This window comes from Lathamus discolor, chromosome 1 (genome assembly GCF_037157495.1).
Source record: "Lathamus discolor isolate bLatDis1 chromosome 1, bLatDis1.hap1, whole genome shotgun sequence".
Classification (NCBI taxonomy): Eukaryota; Metazoa; Chordata; class Aves; order Psittaciformes; family Psittacidae; genus Lathamus; species Lathamus discolor.
The window spans coordinates 134,977,620-134,993,575 of NC_088884.1; the positions used below are offsets into that span (position 1 = coordinate 134,977,620).

General features: G+C 35.3%; 1 protein-coding gene across 1 annotated transcript in view; it reads left to right on the forward strand.

Annotated features, from left to right (window-relative positions):
• Positions 1-646: 646 nt before the first annotated feature.
• Positions 647-15,956, forward strand: part of SGCZ (sarcoglycan zeta) — a 321,303-nt gene continuing 305,993 nt past the window's right edge. The window contains exon 1 of the mRNA XM_065665260.1: positions 647-740. The gene's annotated coding sequence lies outside the window, so the exon portion shown is untranslated. The remainder of the gene's footprint in view (positions 741-15,956) is intronic.

The window sequence follows — 15,956 nt, forward strand, 5'->3', positions numbered from 1 at the left end:
ATCTGCTGGGTAATATGGAACAAAAATAAACAAGTTTGCAAACTCATTTTCCCTTGCTCGCTGCGTCCTTGCAGGGGCGAGTCCTTTACTGTGGGCTTCCTCTCGGTCACCTCAGACATGGCAAAATTCCTTCAGTCCTCTTATGGTTCCTGGTAAAAGGACTTTCCCTCCAGTCCCAGAGAGACACAGCCTGCCCGCATCTCCACCACCACAGAACCGGTCACCCCTCTGTCCGCTTGTCGGGGACTCTTACCCCTCCATTCCTAGAAGATTCCTCCATGCTGGGGCCCCCTGCTCACCCTCCTACTTGAAAGGAGCTGCTGCAGACTGCCCTCCACTCCCATACCACACCGGTGTGCTTTGGTAAAAGTCCTCCTATAGCCCCGCCTGCAAGGATGGAGCCTTTCGGTGGCAGGAAGAGGCGAGGAGGCGGAGTGGGGCACCTATACCTTTCACAGCTGGGGGGTGGTAGCTAATATGGCAGCTGGCGGCCAGAACGGCGGTCAGAATTGCTGCCAGGGCAGAACGTGGTCATCAAGTCATTTGAGGCACCTGCTCTCCTAAGTCTGTCCATACTCTTGAAATGTCTGCTTAGTTTTTCCTGCTGCTGTGCTTCCCATCCGGTCTGCGGGTAGTGGAGGAGCTGGGAGGGCTGCGGTGCGCAGGTGGAAAGCAGAGCCTTCTGTGGACACCAAGCAAGGCATCAGTGTAAGCAGGGCAGCATCGGATCCCCAGACTCAGTAAGTGGCAGGTTTACGCTCCTTTCTTCCCACCCACCCCCTCCCCTTGACTGGATTTCCCTCATTTCTATGCCTTTTATGAGAGAAGTAGTTTACAGAGTTAGATTATTTTCTTTCAGATACGTTTCTATAGGGCGTGCATCTATAGGGTGTAGCACCTTTGCAGGCAGGAAATGGTCCATTACCAAGTTGCTGAATAGCGGTGTTCGAGTCTCTTCATGCTCTTGTGGAGCACAGTTCAGAAAGGAACCATTCGTAGAGCCTGGGGGATAAATGCTGCCCCTCTCAAAAGGGGGTCCGCTCAAATGAGGTTGTATGCCTTATTTCCTTAGGTGTATAAGGATATGCATTTTTTGTTCTCACGAAGCCAGATGAAAGTTCAATACTTTAAATGCACTGACTCATTTTAATGATAAACTTTGTAAAACCTGTGTGAAAGTTTTGTAGTATATTTCTACATTTCAAATGGTCAGTATAAATATCCATGTATGTTGCAATGCTAAAACTCCCTCCAGCTGTGGATAAGTAGTGCTTTGTATAGTAATGGTATTTTCCTGTCTTGTGTGGATAATATCTGTAATTTCTGAGATGTTTATTTGCATTCTGTGAATAGTGGGTTAGGAATGTCTTGGCATTTAGTTCGTTTTGGCTTTACCTACAAGAAGGTTGAATTAGTTTTGTGAGACTTTGCTAATTTCCTGGATTTGGGAACGGTACTGCTGTTTTAAAATTCAAAACATTATTAAATTTTATAGTAATATTTTTCTTCTTGGAATAGTAACATGCATCAGCAGGGATCCCTTTGATTATTTTACCTGGTCTCTTAGATAAAAGATTGCAGGCTTCTCAGAGTTTGGTTAAACTAGTATGTGCCTTTTTCCAAAAAATCAGTGATTTAGAAATTGCTTGGTTTTTTTTTTTTTTTTTTGGTGGGTTGGTTGTTGGTCTTTTTTTTGGGGAGGGTGTTTGGTTGGTTTGTTTTTTTTTTTTTTTTGTGGGTTTGGTTTTTTTTTTTTTAATTTAATTAAAAAACTAATAACAATCCAAGTTTATTCAAACTTTACTAACTGGAAGCACTGATAAATAGTGTGTGTTAAGGAAATACAAGGCTACAATTCTTTCAAACAGTGGGGTGAGAGGGGAACTAGTTCTTCCATTGCCATGCTACTATCCTGTAACATATCTGTTATGTATGGTTATACAGGAAGCTATGCTCAACTTGAGCAAAGTGGGAGGTGCCTTGACTCTTTGCAGGCCAGAGGTAGAAAAGTTGTATTTTTCAGCCACTGGAGGAAAGGGTTGCAGCACCCCTCTTAGCTATGGCTTAACAGGTTCTCATTTCAGTGAAAGACCAAGCATACCATCAGTGATAGGGTCAAACAAATTCACTCAAACGAATGACATGGGTCCTTGTTTTGATGAAAGTCTACTTTAAAAAGACTGGTTTTAGAGAGAAAGAAGATGGACTTGAGGTGGCCGGGGTCCAGCATCAGGTATTACGTAGAACAACCATCTGCCAATCTGGAGCAGCTTTATTTTCTATTGATTGGCAACTGCACTCTTTTACAAGAGTGAACAAAAAAAGAACAAAACATACAGTAACATTTCCGTTTCCAGGCTGAAATTACATTGTTATTTAACTTTTCTCATTTTTCTCTTTTCTCAAAAAGTACTGAGTATGAAGTCACACTGTGCATTGTAGTATTGTTGGTAGAACTGACTTAAGCAGACCATTTACATTACTGAAACTAGTCATTATTGCTTAAGTTTGATAGAGAATATCCCAGAAAAGTAATTTTCTGGTAGTTCAGAGTGTTCTATTAGAATTTAGCACTGCAGATTCACAGGGATTAGCAGAGGTTTGACCCCCAAACCAAAGTGAATAGTATACATAATATTCTGCTGTGTTGCAGTGAACTGCAAACAATGTCATATGTGTTGACTTTTAATAAGAATTAGTGTATTTATCGTGAGCTGTTCGAGGACTATATTATGCTAAAAGGGGAAAGATCTGATACAAAAGGCACTTTATGTCACTTCTACATTTGTTTTGGCAATAAAACTGTAAGAGAAGTCTGAAAATTATATAATTGCTCTTTATGAGAACTGCCATTAACAGCTGAATTTTTCCACTTACTAGTGACTTCATGTATTTATTCTGATGCAAGTCTGTGTAAAGGAGAAACTAGTTGGTACTTTAATCTCGGGGCACCAGGTTGTACCCATGCAGTCCCTGTGAATGAAATGCTTCTCTCTAGGCCAGGAGCATGAACCAGGCTAGGGGTAGGTGTAACCAGCTGGCTTGGCCTATTGCATTTTCAGGTAGAAGCTTTAAAATCTCCTATCCATTGTCTGCCCCTCTTGCCAACACCGCCTCCTAGAACTGGCAGTAGTTGCGTGCTGCAGCTCCACTGAAACCCAAATGCTCATACAGTGCTGGGAGTTGGAGAATAGTGGAGAAGTCAGTCAGCTGGTGCTGTGAGAGTTACTGTGCTCAGCTTATTTGTTGCCAGGCAATGCCTGAGATGTATAGAAACAAACACCATTTGGCTGTGAAGTTGATGTAAAAACATTAAACATAATAAAAAGAAAAACCCATTTTGTCTAAAAAGCATGCTATGTATTTAGGAAAAATTGAAGTCCCTTGATGTATTTTTAATAAACATTTTTGTAGAGGCAATGAATAATTTCAGGAATCCTTACGTATACAAACTGTATTTTAACCGCCAGTCAGATTTTTATGAGAAATTGCTTTGTGAAAGTTGCAAACCGAAACAATCTTGCTACCTGGGAGCCAAATTCTGGTAGTTTATATGTAACAAACAAGCTATATCAAGGCAGTTGTTTGCCGTATATCTTTAATGATTCTTAAAGATTATTTAAATTTATTTCTCATAGAAATCACAAAAGCCTTGAATGAAATTATATGATTAAACACTTCTTGAAAAGCTTGCTAAGATTTGCTTTTGAACATTTTTAGTTTGTTTGGGGAATGATGTGGCTGGAATGTTTTTTGTGTTTTGGACACCTGTGGTCATAACAACTATGTTTAGGAGATAGCTGATATAGTTTTGTATTAAAGCAGGTATTCTTCTGGGAATTATTCTCTAGTTGCTCAAGCTTACATGTGACAGTGGAAATGACTGCTAATCACCAGGATTGAGAAAACATAAAAAGAGGCATAAAACTATGATTTTGATTGAATGGATCCATCAAATACCACTTTGATTTTGTAGTGAGTGGGAAGACTTTTATATTCCTGCATCAGCTTTGGGAATAAGTTCCATGCAGGAAATCTAATTCTGGATATTTATATCAAGAGTTGCCATTTTGAAAATTCCACTACTTTTACAATATTTTTTATAGGTTCACAGTCTAATCCTTACATATCAGTATAAAGTTGTGCTATTAAAGAGGCCTCTCCCCCCTGAAGAGCCCCAAAACACTAGCAAATCGGAGTTCTAGTGTGAGACATCCCTGCCATTATCTTAAGATCGTTTCCAACCCTAACCGTCCTATGAGTCTATGATTTAATGACTTAAACATTAAGCATGACACTGTTTTTAAATTAGTGTGACTAGATTGAGATTAATTGGAAAGAGTAAATAACATAATAGTTTTGATCTTGAAAAAATAAGGCTGATACTTAATACAGTTTTTAAGTAAGAAAAAAACAGTTTTTATCATGTATGTTTTATAACCATTAATACACTTGAAAAATGGAAAATCCCTATGGCTGTAGGAATTTTAAGCTTCTTTAAATTTACATGTTTTCAGTTATAAAACCTGTCTGTCTTTCTTTCATCCACCCCGTCTGTTACCTTCCATCCTCAGCAATTTTACCAGTTCCTTGGGTTTGTTTTATTTATCTTCACCATACCTATTCTAGTCCAGGAAGAGTATTATTCGCTATGAATTGAGATTAAGAAAAAGTTGATTAAGGTGATGAAGTCTGTGGGTAGGTCTAGCCAGCAAATGTATGTCATATGTTTTAGCAGTTAGAAATGAGATAATAACCCAAACATGGCACAACGTGCTATCAGACATTTTTTAGCCAGCTAGGCAGCTCAAAACCATATCAATGTGGTATCTTTCCCACTGTTATTTCTGTTAATAAAGTTACTTATGCTATAGATAAGCCTTATGTGATAGATGCATGTTTTGAAAGACTGTAATCGGTCTCTGGGTTTTGCGTCTAAGTCTGGGACCTTGATTGTTTGACAATATTAATTTTTTACTAAGATGTAGTATATGCTGTTTCATTTCTAAAATATATTATCCCTCATTATCTTATGCTACTTGCAGCAGCTTTTGCTGAAGACTTATTTCTTCATAGCTGAGAAGTCATTATGAAATTGTAAATGATTTAAAAAAAAAAAAAAAAATAGTGAAAGAGTCCAGAAATAGGATGAAGGAAAAAAACCCCTCTGAACTTATTTTGAATATTCAGTTCTTAAATTTAGTATCTTATGAGACTGTAGTCTCTGCTTTGATTTCTTTCTGTGATATATTTACATACTCTTTGATGAGATTTTAGTTCACCAAAACCTGTAATTTATGTCCAGCATAAGTTTTATGGAAATATTTTTTGTCGTTTATCAGTTACGTTGAAGAGACCATTTTGTTAACTTAATATATCATCTTGTTATTGTCTAAGGAACATAATTGAAAAATACCATAAGGCTGAGCAGCTGTGAATAATAGAGACAAAAAATGATAGCAAGTTAGTGGCATTTTGCAGGGACATCTTTTGCCACGTGTTAAAGAACCTATGCATGTTGTAATGAGTCTTATCTGAACAATATTCTTTGCTTCATGAAAGAAACTGTAAGTATGTGTGAGCTTTCATGACTTCACTCTTTTTTCACCTAATATCTGCAGTGAGGAAGATACAATGTGTCATACTATTATAGGTGAATGTGCATCAGACTTGAACATATTTTTTTTCCCGTTTCAACAAAAGCACTACAAAACCAATTTGACAACATCAATGAAAAAAAGCACAAAAATTAAAAATCAATAAATTATTGTAATCCATAGCTGAAAAGATAGGATGATTAGGGTTGGAAAGGACCTTAAGATCATCTAGTTCTAACCCCCGATCATCTAGTTCCAGTCCTTGAATACAATGTGTTGCATCCAGGTGCAAAGCTTACCTGGGAAGGTAGGTAAGGATACAGTTACAGTTCTACCAGAGGGCTCAATGATAGTGAACCATGCAGATAGCCCTTGAAATGAGATTTTCAGTTTTGGTATAGATCTGATGGTATTTCAGAGCCAGTACTTGTAGAGAAGGGTAAGAAAGAGTTCAGATTTTCTACTTTTCTTTTTCATTATATTTTTGAAGCAATTTGTAGTTTCTGTTTGTTTGTCTGAAAGTCTGAAAGATGTTGGAATACTGGGAAGAACTCAGGAAGCAAACAATTATTAAATCTCAGGAAAATATGTCTAATAAGGAGATATTGGAAGTTGTCTTGATTTATGAAACAAGGCTACTTTAAGTTTCTAGGTAAAAAGGCATATGGCAGAATATGGTTCTTGAATCTAGGATAAAAAATTTGAAATATATTGACGATTCAGAAGATTCCGATAAGAGTCAAATAGAAAAAGTTGATTTTAAATTGTGAATAGCATGCCTGCAGATAGGAGGAAGAATCCATTATGTTTCAAATCCCAGTGAATTTCACAAAAAGGTTTTGCATACAGGATGCAGAAATTAAGGGAAGTATTTTCTATGGCATACGTTTTGCAGGCCAAGTGATATTGGTACGGCCTTTGAATGTAGAATATAAACTATCAAATTAGATGCTTATTATGATACTACATATTCATTTTAAGAGATACATTTTCTACATCTTAAAAAAGTATGTTTCTTTTTATTATATGCTTGATGCAGGTAATAAATTATTTTAAATTGTATTTTGAAGTTTCTTGCTTATAGTTACTTTGGCACTAAATAACTGAGGAGGCCAGATTGATATTAGTAATACATGCAGAGCTGATGCAGATATCTTAAGGTAATCACTGTGAGAAAACAAATGGGAAGTACGAAAATCTGTGTACTTTTAATTGTTTGGTCTTCATTAAAAATTAGTGATCTCCAAAATATTAATTAGAAGGTAGTCTATTAGTAGAAGGGAAGGGATATTAATTTGATTATATGAAAACATAAATCGTGTTAGAGGTATAACAACTATTGTGTGTATATGTTTTTGATAAAATCAATCCCTGAATCAGATACTTAGTAAATTAATATTTTTTCCTCCTTCTCTGGATGGTTTATTAAGATTTGGAATTCATTTTCATCAGCAGATTTGCCTTCCCACCTATGTTTAGAAAATTAGAAAGGTAGACATTTCATGTGAGTGCACTACATAGTTGCTGATATACAAAGTATTGAGTGAGAGAACTGTATCTTATGTAACAGGAATTACCAGCAAAGGTATGGATACTTTCAGGTTAGTGGTCAAATTGTATTTGTTTATGAGCAATTGCTTATATCCTTAAATTTATCATTAATACTCTTTTTCCTTAAAAAATTAATTATGACATCTGGATTTCCTCTTTTTTTTTTTTTTTTTTTGCCAGTTCTTGAACTCTTGTTGCACAGCAGCAAGTATTTGAGCTACTAGAAATCAGTTCATTCTTCTAAGTATTCAAGTGTTTACAGGCTGTCTATTGGAAGAGATAGCCTGCTACAATAGCTAGCTGATACTGCAGATGCTGCAAAATTCACAGTATGGATTATAGAATAGTTCTATGAAGCAAGTGTAATCATGACCTTTCTGTATGGAAAATGACATTTCTTTTTCTTATTATGAAATCATATCCATCTTTTATCTAAGTGAATGAAAAAGTAAGCAGTTTCAATTCACTGTATGGATTGGTAACCAAGTGAAGAATTGTGGCTGCTGAGACTGGATAAGAAATTTTATCCCTGTTTAGTTGAATTCTGTGGAAGTTCAACAAGAGCATATTGTCTTGCACTGTTCACATTTATATGAAGGAACTTTGGTATTCTCAGGTTAGTAATAGATACTCGATACTGTAACATGAGTCTCTGTATTTTCAAAAATATATATTTATATATAGATAAAAATATCACATTAATTTCTCTTTATAAATACATTAGAATTTTAATGAGAAAATAGTTCATAGAATCGGAGATAACCAAGTACGGTTTTATATGTCTAATTTTAGTCATCTGGCTTTCATCTGTTAATTTTTTTGATATACATTCCACATGTATTTTTCTTTCTTTTAATACATTAGAAATAGTTCTATGGTAAGTGTACTTAGATTAAAACAAAGGGGGATGGGGGAAACCACTTTCCTCCTGTTTATATTAAAATCAGCTTAGAATTCTTAATACAAGTTACTGATTACTGATGGGTATAGTAAACAGCACTTGTTATCTTCATGGATAAAATGATAATATTTGTTTAGCACTGAATATGTAGTTAAACTGTATGCAGTTTAACTCTCAAAAAAAAAAAAAGGAAAAGGAATAGTTTTGAGGTTGTCACGTATATTGGCAACAGCTTCAAATTCAATGTTCAAGGATGCTGCTAAATGATACAGTGAATACTTTAATGCTGTATTGAAGATCTGATCAAGACCATGCATTGACCTGCATTCCAGCAGTGAAAGAAGTTTCTATTGAGCTGTATTTGAAGGAGAGATAGATTGACCTTTAATGCTGATACTTACACAACTATTACAGCTATTGGATTAATGCATATTTCATGGGCAGCAGTTAACCGAATGCTTTAAGTTAGGGCACAATTTACATTTTATGTGGCGTTCTTGTTTTTTTTTAAAACGTTTGGTGTTAATGATGGAAGAAGCATACTTTGTATTAAATTTATTCCAGTACTTTGAACCGGAGTACATTTAATGTTGCCAGTAATAGGTAAAAGTTGTTTGTAATAGACTTTTACTAAAAAGTGGCAAAAAACCCCCGAACAACTGAATATAACAGAAGGAATTTAAATGCTTAAATTAGGCATGTAAGCTTGACAGCTAAGGTTAAATAACAGAATATAGATGTGTTTAAAATCAAAGCAACTGCAGTTACCTACCTACTGACATTGACAAACATAAAGAAAAATTATAATGAGAAATTTGGGGAGATGAAGTAGTGTTTGCAAAGTGAGGGAATGCTTGGAAAGATGGAAAGGCTGTGGGAGCTAGACATGAGTGTAAATAAGCTGAATACATTTTTGTCTTACAGAGAAAGTAAGGTAGAGTAAAATGTATAAAAATCATTTAAAAAAATCACATTGAAACAGCATGTGAAGTTGTATGGCAGTTCATTTCCAGAAGCTCTAGAGAAATAGGTGCTTTCTCCAGTTTAATTTTAATTATTATCACATTTTGCAAGGGAAGGGGACAGTTTGGATTGAATTTGTCATTTTGTCTGCCTTTGAATTCTTTCACCTAAACATTATTTCTGTTTAGACATGTTAATGTTGGGATAGAGCGTTCTGGTGAGGAAAAATAAGCCCAGTCCCAGCAAGCCAGAGGCATTTTGTAGTGGTGTATAAAGAAGACATGCTAGGCAGAAGAAAGGATACTAAACAAAACAAGTTGTCAAGTAATACAGTGAGATTGGTGAGTGAGCGGGATCATAGTCTAACCTTAACAAATGTTTGGTACCTGGAAGTTCTGCTATAGTCTGTAGGAAAGTAGATGTGAACTTGAGAGAAAGATAAGGCTAGGGAGTAACAGGCAGCTTTTGTGAGGCCAGACGTTACAGAAAAGGGGGTCAGTCTGGTTTTGTAGGAGTTACAAAGAGCAGCAAAAGCTGTGTCTGTGACGCTTCAAAAACCTTTTTTGAAAGGTTTTTCAGAGAATCTCCACTTACTGTGTGTCTAACATTGTGATAGATTTTTATAATCTGGTGTTTTAATGTTTTATAAAACTCCTGAGCAGATACATTTTGAAGGCATTTGGGGGTGTGATGTTAACAATAACCAGAAAACTGTGTTACCAGGAGATTTTGATGAACTATAGTGAATATATTAATAACAAATTATTTGGTACAAGGGACCTAAATTTAGGTATAGTCAAGTTACGCTTAAATTAAGAAGGAAACTTGGTTTCTCTGTAATAAGGGCTGTTCATTTATTCTCAAGACCATGCAGTTTTATATGTCAATTCTTTCTTCAAATCTAGGCTGACAGTGTATAATCTTCTTATGAATAGTTTAAAAGAGTGGATCTTTTCCAACCTAAATGATTCTATGACTATATCACATTATGGGAGCTAAATGACTCAGTATCCATTTAAATGTGGAGAAACTGTACTTTATGTTTGTTTGTTTTCAGAATTGTTGAAATGTAGGTAACTGTACATTCAATGATCCAATATAAGGAAAACTATTTCTGCTGTTCTTCTGGATAAGAATGGATTATGCAAACTTATTAGGAATAACTAGAATTCTTTTCCTTCAGATTGTTATTGTGAATTCATTTTTATTTTGGACTGACTGCTAAGTATGACAGTTTGGCTGATTGACAGTTACAAAATTGAGAGCAAGGAAAGGGATTGACTGGAGTTGTAAGCAGTGTAAGCAGACGGCAAAGAACATTGCGGTATAGGTAAAGATGGTCTGAAAAAGATGTGATTGATTTTTGAATCTAGCAAGCAAAGTTGCCAAATGTGTCATTGTTTTGAAAGCTTTTCAAGGAAGGTAGACTATTCTAATTATCATAAAAGGCTTGTTTTATAAGGTGGGGTAAAATCCATGGCACTGCATGCCATACTTAGTCAACCTTACATGACCTAATCTTAAAGAGTATTTCATATCATAAGCAACAGGAACAAAATATATATTTGTGAAATCTGATCTTCCAGCTTATTTATTTTTATCGTTTGGAAGGGCTGTATATAACAGAAATGAAACACTGTGACTTAATGTACAGAAATATGTAATGAAGTCATTCTTCAGAAAATTTTAAGACTGAGTCTTTAGGGATTGCTGCACTCAAACTCAAATTTCTCTTGAGATTCAAAACCCACAGTGAATAACGTTCTTCAGTTCTTACATTATATTTCTATGGATGAAAACACTACTTTTCAAAGCACACAGATATTTTTGTCCTTGTGTAGAAGAACTCTATGGCAATTTTTAATCAGATATATATTTAAAAATATTTGTATAAGGCATAAAGATTATATTCATGCTTCTATTAAAAAAAAAAGGTTATGGTGGATTTTTTTCATTCCATTTGAAAAGCTGAAGTGAACAGGAAACTGGTTTTGGAAGGGTGGGGAGAAACAGGTGTTATGAAAGAGTAATGATAAAGTTTGTAATGGTGTATGTCTCAGACCTACAGGGTTCTTGTTATTCATTCAATTTATTTAGGATTTTAGAGGGTTGTTTTTTTTTCTTTTTCTTTTCTTTTTTTTTTTTTGTGTGTGTTATTTTTTTTTTTTTTTTTTAGATTTGTTTTTTCCTGACAGAAGTCTGTATAGGCCATGGAGGGAAAGTTGTCCTTGTCTCCTGCCTTGTATATCTGCCTAACTTTCTTCTAGTTCTATTACAGAAATCCAGTTTCTTTCTGCATCTTCACTACTGCACTACTACTTCACAACTACCTTATTTTCAGACTACTTTTTTCTAGTTTCAGAAGAGTAATTTTTCAGATGCATTGCTGAGGCTGTTTCTCATCTAAAGTCTGTCATAATTTGCAGCTCAATAAATCACAGGCAATTAGATATTTTCATTTAGTGGCTACTTGAATTCACAATGATTATGTAAGTAGATGTAATGACACAAACTATTGTGCAAAAAAATGCTCAATATTCAAAGGATGAGTTAAAAACCTCAACATTTTACCAGATAATATATAGACAAGGCTGTGGGATGAATTGTTCCTGATTACTCGATTTTATATTTTCTTGGCATTGTGACTTCAGTATGAACACCGAACTTTCTGTTTAAAAACCTTCATGTAAGATGTCACAGAAATATTTGGAAAGGCATAAATGCTCTTGAGAAAGATATGTAAGACTTCTCCAGTGAAATTCCACATTAGGAAAAACTGCAGGAAAATTGCTTTTATGGTTCCTAATTGCAAGCAGGAATCTTGAGCATATAAGAGAATTATAAACTCTGGCTGCTGGGTCACCCTGGAATTGCAAGTTTAATGGCCACACTCAAACTCTTTCAAAGAGCTGTAGAATATTTTAGTGCCCCCATATTGTCAGCCTCTTCCATATAGTCTTGTGTTTAATTGTTACAGTTTTTTCTTCAATAACAACTTCTTATTTCATCTTTGACCTACAAATTAGGTGTTTTACAGCTGACTGTGGATGAGGGATGACAATCTGTCTGGTCTCGTTTGCTAATGCAAAGCTTAATTTAAAAGTTTAATTTAAAAATCTATGAAATGTAAGCCTTCTCTATAGTCAATAAGCATTATTCATTATTTTCTGTCAATTGTATTTACTGAAGGATTAAAACATTTGCAGAGTCCTTTCTTTGATAATTTTCCATTGAAGTTGTAATGTATTCCAGTGTGTTATGTGTATGATATCTGTCACTTTGTATTGTCTCTCTTGCATAAAAGATTTCGTGTGTGATGGCATGTTACACAGTTTTTTAAATTACCAAATATTTGAAAGACAGCCAATAGAAGATTCTGCTCTAGACAGAAGGAAACCATGAAAATATGGTGGGTTTTTTTCCCCTTTCCTCAAGGAGTGCCTTTTATTGTTGCTAACAATAATGTCTAGAAGAATGGTTGTTTAAATCCTGTGCATCACTTTCAGACACATCCTTCTCCTATTGCTTTCTGTAATGACAATAGATCATTAATTATTTACTCTATAGTGCTATCTAATGTTTTCCTGTGTTATCTACTTTCTCTGTATTAGATGACTTTGTTCCCAATTGAGTTCTTCTTGTGCTGCTCTGGCTCTTGGATGAAGCCTAGAAAACAGATCTTGCAAGTGTTTTTATTCCTAAACAGTCATGTATTTTGCTGACAATTACACCTGTAAGGCAAGATGCAGTGATTAGTTTCTTTTGCATACGTTGTATGTTAACTCTTTAGTAAAGATTATACCTGGAGTCAGCTTTAGTCAGTCTCACAGTTTAAAATAAATGGTAGCCTTCAATATTCAGATTAGCCAGAGTTAAATAATCCAGATCTTCAAAAGCTTCAGCCACTCAAACTCTCTGTTATTCTGATCTTCCGTTTTTCAGGATCAGTGTTTTCCAGGCCACCTGACATAGTGTCTATTTTTTTTACACATACTTCTATCATGACAGGAGCATTGGAGAGGAAAATCAAAGACTGTGCTAGTAGCAAAATCCCCGGGGCACTCAGTTCAGTCTCTTTTCAGTAGCTTTAAAGATGTTTGAAGCAAAGTGGTCATAAAGGCAAGTTCATTATATCAAGGAATCTCATCCCTGCAAAAGATGAGATTATTTTGTATGCCATTAGGAATTTCTAATTACTTTGTAATTATTAACTTTGTTGTTAGTGAAGTAATGATGAGGTCAAGAATATGAATAGGTTATTAAGAAAGGAGGAAGGTGTCACCAGCCATGTTCCTAGATTTATACTCTTATTCAGATATTTCTTATTAGCACAAATTACTGAGATTAAGAAGAATTTACTGAGGAGGGTACTGATCTGTATTTTCCCTGTTCTTAAGTTCTTTTTCTGCTCATTCTCATCTGGATGTTAACAGAGACACATGACACTAGGTTAGATGGTACAGTATGGGTGGAATTATAGGATCATTTAGGTTAGAAAAGATCCTTAAGATCATAGGGCCCAACCATAAACCTAACACTGCTTAATGCAATTTCATATATTGCCTGAATTACAGATCACTCCTTGAAAAGACCTTGCAGTGGCACACAAATAAAATTGCTAACCTTTTGTTTGGACTTTATTCTTTCATATGAGAAAAAGCAAAAAAATCTATTCCTGTTTCCCAGAAGAAATACTACGGCATTCCATATTGCTATGTACTTTTATTTGGATAGAATAGACAACCTGTGCTGGAAGTTTTAAAATGTCCTGTACAGAGAAATTATTTTGAGACAATGTATGCTTCCTTAACTTGCACTTAAACCAATTTATATTCTGATGTCACTTTATGTATCGGTGTTTTCCATCAGTGTAACGGGTCTATCCAAGACAGGCTGAAACATCTCCATGGCATGTCTTGATCTGCTAACACAGTCTGATTTGTAAGGGGATAAATAATGCATACTGCTTGTGAGCTCTAGTACTGTCATAGTGGCCAGAGATTCACCACTCTGATGATACCCAAAGTAATAAAATTCTACACAAGACTCTCCATAAATGTTAATGACATGGTAATTAGAAACAAATAAATACAATTTTTCCTCCTCAAGTGTATTGTCAGCTTTTAGAGATATCTCTGACCTCAAGGTCAGAGCTTTTAGAGATAGTATAGCAAATCTCTATATATTTTAGGACTTGCCTTTAATACCCTATTATTAATGTCTGTCACACTGAAAAGTGAGAGAAGAATGAATTCAGGGCATTTACTCATGGCTAAACATAGGTATCCTATTACTAGTTTGAGTCATGCCTGGTATTTTATTTTTTTTTTTTCTTAAAAGAGGTGACATTCTGTTCATTTTTGTAAGATGTTATACTTTTGTTATGATTAAGTAAAAGAAATGTAAGTCTGTGGTTTTATTGTGACTTCCTGTGGAAATTATTTTACATATGCAGGAAAAAATGTCAGAGGACTTGAATAGGAATAAAATATATTCAGGTACTCTGAGACTTACTGGTATTGTGTCTTCTAATCCAAATTTGCTTAATTCTTAAATTATTAAAGCACTAATCCAAATATGCTTTCATACTGCAAAATCAAAAGAACTTCCTGACTTAGGTATCTACCTGTCTGAAGCATCTACTAGTTCATAAAATCTTTTCTGTACTCCTGCATGCCAGTGTATTATCTGTATGTTAGTATAGCTGTAATTTTGTTGAATTTAGTATAGAAAAAGTTAGGCTTAACAATATCAAGGTTACGATTTTGTGGACTGACAGTGCTTCTAATAGTACATGGATGATCCATACTTGTCATATGGGGATGTATATTTTTGGTTAATTGGATAATGTGGAAATAAACCTGGTGAATTCAGTTGTTAAGATTTACAAGTCTTTGCACTAAAGAATAATTTTTGCTTGCGTTCTTAAGTCTGTTATGAAAACACAATTCCCTACCATAATGAGGATTTGAAAGGAGGCTTACAACAAACACACTTTCACATTTAGAAGCTACAAACCTACATAATTTTTCATGTTTATGATCCACTAAACTCATCAGATTTCTGAGGATTTGCCTGGTAGGTCATTTTTGTATCCCACTTCTGTACATTTTATTATTTTAGTGACCCAAACAAATCCCTCATGGAAGTGAAGCTAGATCAGTTTTAAGTTACACAGGTAAAGGGAAAGTATTATTTTGGAATAAAGTAAGTGCATGTATAGAGTTGGCCTCTTGAAAGTTAATAGACTAAGTCCAGTAGTATGAGTGGCTAAGTTTAGTAGGATAAAATAGTATTCTTTTTGCAAAGAAAGCTGTTGTTAATCATAGAATCATAGAATAGTTATGGTTGGAAAGGACCTTGAGATCATCTAGTTCCATTCCCCTGCCATGGGCAGGGACACCTCACACTAAACCATCTCACCCAAGGCTTGGTCCAGCCTGGCCTTGAACACTGCCAGGAATGGATCATTCACAGCTTCCCTGAGCAGCCCATTCCAGTGCCTCACCACCCTAACAGTAAAGAACTTCCTCCTTATATCCAATGTAAACTTCCCCTGTTTAAGTTTTAACCCATTACCCCTCATCCTGTCACCACAGTCCCTGATGAAGAGTCCCTCCCCAGCATGCCTATATAATCAGTGAACAGTACAAGTGCTACGGTTGTGTATGTGTTTGGTTTTTGGTTTTGGTTCCCCCACACCACCCCAAACTGATTATGTTGGGGGGTTTTGTTTTGTTGTTTTTTTTTTTGTTTGTTTGTTGAGTTTTTTGGGGGGGAATGTGAGGTGTGCCAGAGCTAGCACTAAATTTTGTGATTGTAGCAGGAGAAACTGATGGATTTTTTTACATAATAATTGAGGTAAACACTTGTTTATAGTAATGATTAAAAAATCCAAGACATAAAAATCTGTGCCATTTTGATGTAAAAGCTATAAACAGTAT